The sequence below is a fragment of the Lolium rigidum genome, chromosome 7 (genome assembly GCF_022539505.1).
Source record: "Lolium rigidum isolate FL_2022 chromosome 7, APGP_CSIRO_Lrig_0.1, whole genome shotgun sequence".
In the NCBI taxonomy this organism is placed as follows: Eukaryota; Viridiplantae; Streptophyta; class Magnoliopsida; order Poales; family Poaceae; genus Lolium; species Lolium rigidum.
This window is the reverse complement of record NC_061514.1, coordinates 5,532,818-5,542,859: the sequence shown is the minus strand read 5'-3', so window position 1 is coordinate 5,542,859 and position 10,042 is coordinate 5,532,818. Positions and strand designations below refer to the sequence as shown.

The 10,042-nt window shown below is 45.2% G+C and overlaps 1 pseudogene; it reads right to left on the bottom strand.

Moving 5' to 3' along the window:
• Positions 1 to 3,635: 3,635 nt before the first annotated feature.
• Positions 3,636 to 7,732, bottom strand: LOC124670824 (annotated as a pseudogene).
• Between the last annotated feature and the right edge of the window lie 2,310 nt (positions 7,733 to 10,042).

Sequence of the window (10,042 nt, the reverse complement as noted above, 5' to 3'; positions counted from 1 at the left end):
AATTGCATTAAGTATGGTGCGTAATGTAATCAACAACTACATCCTTAGACATAGCATCAATGTTTTATCCCTAGTGGCAACGGCACATCCACAACCTTAGAACTTTCTATCCTTGTCCCGGATTTAATGGGCATGATCAACGCTCACACATACGCACATACACTCACCCCTATGAACGCATGTACACCGACCCTACCCATATGAGCACCTCCGAGGAACTAGTAAATATGTACGCCCACCCTACCCATATGAGCATCTCTAGGGACTAGTAAATATGATCATTTGTCTGTACAATTTTTTTAAAGAATATTTGGGCTACATACTAAGTTCCAAATTTTGCGAGACTAAGCATGTGTAAACTTGTGATTTGTAAATTTTCATAGCTTGTTGCCCAACTTTGCACATGTTACTTTCTATAGAGGGAAAAGTGTGGTGGAGCAGGTGTGCTCCACGCACCTTCTCATTTTTTTGTCTTTTTCTTTTGGAAAATGCTTACGATCCGGCGACCGATCGATGGCGCCGGATCGGTCGCTCGGTTCCGCCTCGCGCGCTGGGCTCGTGGCTTGCTGGCTTGGCTGGAATTTTGGCCCATCAGCTGTTCGCCCGCATGGCCCATCAGTGATCGCCTGTTTGGCCCAGCACTCAACACACATACATACCAATTGCTTGTGGGCTGCTTCGATTCTTTGTGCGCCCGATTTTTGTTCTATTCATGTGTGACTTTTTGTAAAGATAGTTGGTGTTTTTTTGTTGTAATTCAATATGTACCAAATTAAATTTTGCTTGACCACTTTGCAGTGTTTGCAAACATATTTTTTTTATTTTCATCGTTTCTGACTTTTGTATAAACAGTTATTGGATTTTGTTGTAAGTCAATATGTAGCAAATTAATTGTTACTTCACCACTTTGCAGTGTTTGTAAATATATAGACTTTTGTTGTAATCGTTTGACACCTTTATAAAAAGAGTTTGTGACTTTTGTTGTAATTCAATTTGTACCAAATTAAATGTCGCTTGACCACTTTCCCTCATTTTGCAAACATATTAATTTTTTATTGTAATCGCTTGTGACTTTTTGTAAAAGAAGTTGGTGACTTTTGTTGTAATTCAATATGTAACAAATTAATGTTTTCTTCTATTTTTTTGCAAACATATGGATTTTTGTTGTAATAGTCTCCGAGTTTTTGTTAATAATAATGGATACTTTTGTTGTAAATTGATCTCCAGCAAAATAATTTGTTGGTTTAACCACTTTTATTGTGACATTACTTTTAAAAATTATTGCGACTTTTTGTTGTAATAGTATTTATTTTTTGTACGCGGAGAGATGATTTTTGTTGTAATACTCTTCACATTAGGAGGTACTGCGGGTTGTTTTTTTTTAAAAGGAGGGTGGCAAATGTAAAACTGCATTTAAATTATAATCTGAGAAATATAGTACTGCGGGTTGATTCTCTAGAAATCGGGGGCTAAAATGTAAACTTCCTAATGCGACCGATTCTGCCCGTCGGATCGCCATCGGACGGCGCGGAGGACGACCGATTTTTGGCCCCATATCCACCGCCCGACGCGTAGCGTTCGCCTTTTCTTTTTCTATCTCTCAAATTATACAATATTTCGATTAGAATTTTTTGCAAATCACTCAAAAACAACAAATAGAATGGAGGAAAAATATTTCAGAATTTTTTTGTGCAAATTTAAATTTTAAATTATTTTAAATTCATAATAAATTCTTGAGATACATATATAGATAATGACATAAAAATCCAAAATATTTTTCCCACATTCAAATTGTTATGTTTAAGTGATCTGCAAGTTTTTGACTTCAAAGAATGTGTGGTGTGAGAGATACAAAAATGAGAAATTGTTTGAGAGGGGAAAAAAGAATTAGCACGGATCTTGATGCAGTATACATGGTGTGGATACGGGTGCTCACCAAGCACCTGCTCTAAAAGTCCGCTCTCATAACTTCTATAAAATACTACTCTATTTTGGAGGGGAGATTTTTTCGGGTACATATGAAACTAGCTCCAGATGATGATTCCTATAGAGAATGCATTCCAGATAACCAAGCCAAAAAACTGAACTAGTTCCTAACTACATCCAGAATGCTACGGGAGAAAATGACACGTTCTTAGACACTTGATAGGATTTAGCGGTGCGGTGGACAGTTGTTTGCAGCTTTCCATCACGGCTGTACTTAAGGCCAAAGATAGCGATGTGGAGCTGCATGGATCCATCACGGTCGCCAGCATCGTCGTCGTCCTGGAGCTCAGGTCCCTTGCACGAAACGCACTCCACAAGGCAGAACCTGGTGTTGCCCATGTACGTCAGGGTGGCGGATTTGCTCTTCCGGTAGTCCTTGCCGAACAGCTTCTCGTTGCCCATCTTCCACTCGGGCTGCCCGGCACTCGCGCCGCTGCTGCCGTCGCCGCCGCGGGACGGGACTTGGCAGGAGCAAATGTACCCCTCCTTGTGAAGCCCAACCCACGCATCCAGCTCGCTGTCGAAGTAACCCTGGCCTTCGAACGGCAACGCCCACTCGCCATGGCACCTCCACTCGCCGCAGCCCTTGGTGTTGAAGGAGAAGGTACGGCAGAGCCTCCTGCCCACGGCGGTCATGAAGATGGTCTCTCCGTCCGGGTGCACGGCATGTGAAGTGATCCTCTCGTTGTCCGTGAACGGCAGCGGCGTGGGCACGCTCTTCCAGGACCAGGACCTGGTGGGGCTCGACATCCATCGAGGATTGTCGCTGCCCGTCGTGGACATCACCGCCAAGGCGTGCGCATCCATCCTGAAGTTATTATACTTCAGCGCGTACAGCTGCATGTCGGCAGTGGCCGCGAGGACGTGAGCGCCGAGGAGCATAGAGTCCGGGAGGCGAGGGCCGATCGCCACGCACTCCGTCTCGGTGTTGTAGACCATGGTCTCGGGGTACCTGTTGCAAAAGATGAAGATGTTGGTGCCTAGGGCGGTGAACTTCATGCTGTAGCACGGTCCAGGCGCCGCTAGCCGGAGCACGCAGGGCTCCAGCTCCAGGTCGGTGCTGGTTTCCAGGTTGTCGGCGTCGATCTTGCGGATGGTGAAACTGAAGCCGTTTTCCCCGTCATCAAGAACCAGGTACAGATGCTTCTGCTTCTGCCCAGGCCGCAGTCTCTTGCCGGTGCGGCTGCAGTAGTTCCTCTCCCCCTGACGCCTCTTACTAGTGTTAGACATCTCTCCTCCAATCCGTTCCGCCGAATTGGTCTTCTGATCCATCTCAATCCCGTCCACTTAAATTTTTAGGTCGCCGTCGATCGAGGTTCTGTGATTGAGATCTGCCGATGCAGTCAGTCTTCATATAATGGCATTGGGCATAGCTACATAGTTGTAATCGGAATCCAAACTCGTCTAGATATGCAATTAAGCGCAGAATCGGAGCCGGGCACGGTTGAATCGGGGAAGGAAATTCCCTAAAAGTACAAGTAGGTAGGTGGAGGGGCGTTTTTGAGGATCTCTGTCAAAAGTTAAGCATTTATGAGAGATATCCTACTAGATGCCTCTAACTAAAAAAAAAGCAGTTTTTGCAGAGTTAAGAAATTGTCAGAGGTCTGCTTGAGATGCTCAAACTACAAGTAACCAGAGGAAAAGTTAGGTTATTCATCAGCAAGTTGGAATTAGACTCTTCCATTTATAGTTCCTGGGAAACTCTGAAGCACTCAAATGGTACTCTGGTCTACTGTCACAACATGCACTCTCTGTAAAGTTCCCTACCACTTCAACAGTATGCTGATTTTCTAATCTAAAACACAACATCGTATATAAGTTAGTATTCCTAAGCACGACCGACTACCGGTTGGTCATTTCGCCGGCATATTCTGCGAATGTGGCAGCCTTGGAAAGGAAAAACTATCATGGTGATCTGGGGTCGTCTCGTCCACATCCACACGCACCTCTGAATCCAGGCTCCTCTGCTTTGTAGGCGGGATAAGGTACCTCGTCTGAGTCTCGCATTCTGTGTCAGAGCATTCGGAATCCGAGAGCGGCCTGGTGGCGCCAACGTGTGCTATGGTATTGTAGCGGTGCAGGTGCCGTTGCACTGGCGCCGCCTCGACGAACTGGCACTGGCTAAGCCGGCTTGCCTCGGTTGTGTCCGTGGTTGCAGTCTCGGAGGGCGCATGTGATGACTCCTTTTGCTGTTGATGCTTCTTCTTCACCACCGCCTTGTGCCATTTCTTTAGGGCTTTAGCCGTCTGCTCGTCGAAGATTGTTCGCTTCATCTGCGATCCCATCTGGAGAACAAACGTTTCCTGGTTATTTGTCAAATTTACAGATAACGTGCATTGACAGTTCGATGATCAAAGTGAAGTGTCAGTAGAAAGTCAAATTGGATAGCTATTCAACACTGTGAATTTGTACCTGGGATACAAGGGCATGGAGTGGAAGTGTGATATAGCTGCACACAAATTGGACGACAGCCCTGCACATATGAGTTGCGACAGCCATAGTTAGTAGTATTGAGGAATAAATCGATATGAAGATGAAGTATTTGATGCTCACCCAAGGCAGACTCTTGCAATGATAAACTCAAAGTTCTCGTGGAAGCAGGATCGCAGCCCAAATTCGTACTGCACAAGAGTTACAGTTACCATCAAAAGAGTATTAACAGATTAGTACTACCATCTAAAATGCTTCCAAATGTCAATAGTAGTCTTACCCAAATCCAAAAGAAATAAGTTATTTCAAATGCATTCTGCAAGAACAAAGAACAGCTATTAGAACTTTTGGCAGCCTTGCTCTTCAAATTTGATTTCCAAAGTGCATGCGGAAAGCTAGGAGTCAGGTTATTATATGACAATAAAACGAGTATTCTCTAGCTAGTTATATCAATCCTGGAAACCATGTGAGTTCAAGGTCGGCTACCACTGTTATTCAGATATTTATCCAGCAGAAGAATCATTATAACATGATTGATGTACACAACCCAGGTCTAAATGCAGATCCGTAATTCAGTCTGGTCAATAAGGGCTTTTAATTGACCTGGAATAATGCAAAATGGATAAGATGAAGAACCATCTGAGGCTTTCCGAACCAGAAATGTTCATCGCTGAGTTTCACCACTGGCATTCCTTGAATAACTGTGTGTCTTTCTGTAATTTCAACAGCCATCCTTGCAATTATAGCCTGCAGCTTTGTCCCAATAGCTAAAATCACCTAGATATACATAAGCATGGTTAGTAACTTAGCAGCATGAATAAAAACATGTTGCGCTAAAAGGTACTTCGTACAATAGCAAGAACTTACTAAAAGGGGAATTGTAGAGAACCAGAACAAGTTATGCCACCCTGAAGAATACATATTCCAAATTAAAAAAAAAACATATTTTCACAGAAAGCATCCCAAAGATCCTTGAGTCGTAGAAAATATATCATGCCAATTGCGGAACTCCAACAAAGGAAATATAGGATTACAACTCACCATGAACATTGAAGAGCATGACAGCTAGAGCAGAAGCCCATAAAGGTGGACTAATAAACCAACGATGATACAAATGAGTCATTCAGTTATTAGGAAGACAAAACAAAGGTGATTGATAGGCAACCTCACCTAATGCCAACAACTGTCTTGAAATCATCCTCCAAGGATCTCTTGATGTACTTTCGAAAATTGAATCTAGTCCCTGGGGATAAATGAGCCTATACAAAGGTAAATCATAGCAACGAATCCGTGCCGCTCACAGCAATGAATTCAGTCACAGAAAAGTAAATTACTGGTAAATATGAAGCCACTCACAGAAATGAATCCGTGCCGCAAAGTCAGGTAGTCTGTCCTCCGGACAGATCTGAAAATTGCCTAAAGAAGCTCGCCTGTAGAAATTGAAAGCATAGCAAGCTCCTGAGCTAAAGCATTTGTAGATACATTATGTGGAGAAAAGTCATGACGATGGTTGAACTTTATTTTGAACTGTTGAACACTTGGGTGTAGCTTATGGTTTTATTGTGAAAATCCACTGTACAGTGAAAACCTCCTATTTTGTAATTTGTTTGTAATAAAGAGGCTACTATTCAGTATTTTCTACAGGAGATAGATCACCTGATCAAGTATGCACCTTATATGTTGAGTAGAAGTATAGAATGGTAAGTACTAATTGATTTCTTTGAGGTAAGTACAATTTTCATTAAAAGTGTAGAATCTTAAGGCTATCTGATATATATTAGAAATCTAGAATGCTACGTACTATAAATAATATTATAAATTAAGTAGAAATATGCCCGAGGCAGATAGATTCAATGCTTGGACATTGTACTAATCTGAAAACTTAAATTTACATTTTACATGAAAAATTGATACGATATGCTACTTTTTAACCATTGTTAGGACGAGTCATGAGATAACTTACGACATAGAGCATAATGGTGCTTTTGCTCCAACAGCTTGCGTGCTGCCTCACAAAAGATGTCTGGTGAGTAAGCCTGAATTTTGACGGATCTGGAAAATGAAAATATGGACCATGGGTATCAGCAACTTACAAAAAAAAAAAAAAAGTGCCTCACAAAAGATTGCAAAACTGCAGATTAAAAAGGTATCAGCTGGGGTGATGCATTTTTCCTTTCTATGTGAACCATGGAACGACAATATATCTAATAATGGAGAACTGGAGACACTACCAGATGAAAACTCGTAAGTGATGGAGGAAGTATCGTTTTCCCACTCCTTCCATATCCGTGTCTGCATAAAAAAATTCAGAGTGATTTCAAGCTTGTACTTTTGGAAATTGAGAACAGGCACCAGTATGGATCCTGAGAAATTAGCCTTTACCTTTGCTCTACCCAGGGACATTGTAATAGCACTGAACGCTACATGGAAGACGGCCAAGAAGAACACAAAGATATGCAGCTGGTGTAGCCCATCGGCTGAAACGAGCGACACCATACCCTGAAACAGCATTTTCCAGGTAAGCACGCATTTTTACAATGTCCTGACATTGAGGAATGGGGAAACAATCTGAACGTCAACGCAGCAGACAGAAGAAAAGTAAGAACCGGGGGATCCAAACACAGGCCGGCATCGGAGGCATCGATGTGACAAATCTTGCTGCTGAATAATGGTGTAAACCACGCCGTAGTTACTCACTTTGCGGCAGGTGTAGTTGGTGGGAGCTTCAGACAGGTGTCGTCGGCCGTGGGCCTTGGGCTCTTGGTGCTCTGAGTTCCTGGAGAGGCGGCAGGGCAGCATGGTGTCCGCGGCTCCCTCCGGGATGCAGATGCGCGATATGTACCTCGCCGTGATAGTCAGCAGCAGCGAGATGAACCCCAGGGTCATGAGCTCTGCACATGGTAAGCCTCAAACCGCGTCAAGAAAAGATTGACAGAGTTATGAGTGGCAGGCCGGAGAGAAATTTCAGTGCGGGGATCGTGTCCCAACGTACCAGATTTAACCTTCTCCAGAGCGTCGAACAGCGCCTTCTTCCTCCTCTTGGTGAACCACTGCAGGCAACGCACCACCGCAGCCAACAACGGTGAGCGAAATGTCTCAAGGAAACAAGTACTAGATCGATTCTACAGCGACGGAGAAATGGGGACTGAAGAAAGGGAAAAAGGAGGCTGTGGGGACGTACCTGGCCGAGGTGGTGGAGGATGCCCTCGAGGAGGATGGAGGCGACGACGATGACGGCGCAGACGGCGACCACGGCCCACGTCGGCGTCTGGTCCAGCGCCCGCGTCCCCTCCCCGCCGCCTTCGCTCTCGCCCATCCGTGCTCTGCTCCTCTGTCCTACGGCGCCTGCCTGCCTGTGCTTGCAGTTACAGCCTGCAAGGCGGCGTTAATGGCTACAGTGAGCGAGAAAGGAACAACTACGGGACGGGAGCAGATTGGGGAGGCGCTCGCCGGTGCGCTGATATAACTTCGCCAAGGACAAGAAAAGCTGCGTTTTTTAACGGGGGGCAAAGTTCAAACGACCACCGTCGGAAAGCGAGGGCTTCCAAAGAAAAGGGCCAGACACATGTATCTCTGCCCTGCTACATACTATCAGGGATTTGGTGGGTCCAGTGCGACGACTGTGTTCGTGTCTGCCCGCTGGACTATTTTTTTTTTTGCACAACGCTGGACTTTTTTACAACTTCCAAATAGTCGTCTTCAAGAGAAGGCTCCTAGGATAAAGGCATCTTCAATGAGACGATCTAAATCCGACACCAAAATCAACTGGTTGCGTTTGTTTACGTGCATCGAAATCGTCGCCATGCCTAGCTTGTCCGTTTGTGTCTGGGGCAGCCCAGCGGCCCGACGGATTTTTCCGACGAGGCCATGTGCTCTGTTTTTATAGTTCCACATCATAGTTCAGGTCATGTAGAAACGACAAGATTCTGAAACTTAAGTAGCGCAACATGTTGAAACAAATTTAACATAGAAACTACGAAAAAGATGTTCAAACTAATTTTTAAATTAAGCTACTTCTCCTTAAATGGCCCCGCCTCGTCATTCTCACGAAGGTGCTTCCTCCTTGTCGCCTCTTCGGAAGAGCTCGTGGCATCCGACACGTTTGAGGAGGTTATGTCCCCCTCCGAAGAGTAGCCCTTGGTGCCTTCGTCGTTGTCGGTGCACACTGGCCCCGCCTCCGCCTTCACGCGGGCCCTTGCCTCCTTCTTTGCGATCGCCGCCTCCTCGGCCGCCTCCTCGGCCGCCTCCTCGGCCTCCAGCCGTGTTCACCTGGCCTCTTCATCCTCTTCCTCCTCCTCATCTTGGCCGTCGTCAGCGACGGCATCCTCCTGGCCGTCTGTTGGTGGTTAGCTAGAGCTGCTCGGTGTGGCAGTTCTATCCCACCACTGTCGCCATCCAGGCGGGCTCCCCTCGCTATCGAAGTCGGATGGCAAAGAGAGGTTGCTCATGGCGCCGTCAGTCGTAGAGATGAATGGTGGCGGCCGGTTGGAGATACGAATGCACAGACGTAGGGGTCTTATTGAGCGAAAATGAATGGCGACACAGATATCGAAATGGACTGCGGTTGCTTTACCGCAACAGTTTATGAGTTCGCGCATCGATCGGCGTGGGTTGCCCTTCCCAGCAGTTGTTGTGCCTAAAGTCGCGCCGGCTGAGAAGACACATCAAGCCAGGGGTCGCTGCCAGGCGGGCCCGTGCGAGAAGCAAGCGGTCGCGTGGCGTCCGCGCATACGCAAACGTGCCACATATTTAGGTCGTGTTTACGTTTCCACGAACAGACCAATCACTATGTGTCCGACCACTAGGCTTGGTTCCATGCGCATTTTTAGACCACACGGCGTTGCCCGTTGGAGATTCCCTAATGGGTGCAAGCTAGCGGGTGAGATAGGATAAACTTTTGGACCAACAAAATTTACTGACCATTACCTATTTTTCCGATAAGGGATGCTTTATATTAAAAAAAAGGGAAAAAGTTTATGATGTTGTGGCAGGAGAAAACTTTGCATAGACACGTTTTAGGATATTATTATATGTATGTAGCTAGTTTGTGAGAATTGATTGATCAGCATGAATATGCATATGCGTGTTTTGCACTTTTTCTACAAAATATATAAACCTTCATCTTTAGCCATATTTACAAACTTCATAGTTCTTTCTTCCTAAACAGAAAACCAACCATGATTTTTTCTTGCAATTTGAGAAACATTTTCATTCTCTTTCTTGACTTCCTTTCTCTTGAGAGGTGGGAAAAGGGCATGGACATGTATCTCTGCCCCGCAGAATAGGGATTTGGTGAGGCCAGTGTGACAAATGTGTGTTTCGTATCTGTCCCTTTTTTATAACATCAAAATCTACTTTGAGTCCTCAAGAGAAAGCGGGTAGAACAACTGGGTGTGAGGTAAAAAAATGAAAAATCCATACCAAAAAGAATAGAATGAAATCATTACTGAGAACCAACCTGAGGTTGGGTGGTTAGGTGGGTGGTTGTACCCCCAGCCCACCAGAGTTCAAACCCCAGGTTTGACATCTGTGTGTCTCATAAAGGCGGAATATTCATTCAGTGGGAGGCGACGTTCCCGTCGACAGCGAGGCGCCTATGGTGACTTCGTCAATTTCAAGATCCAAT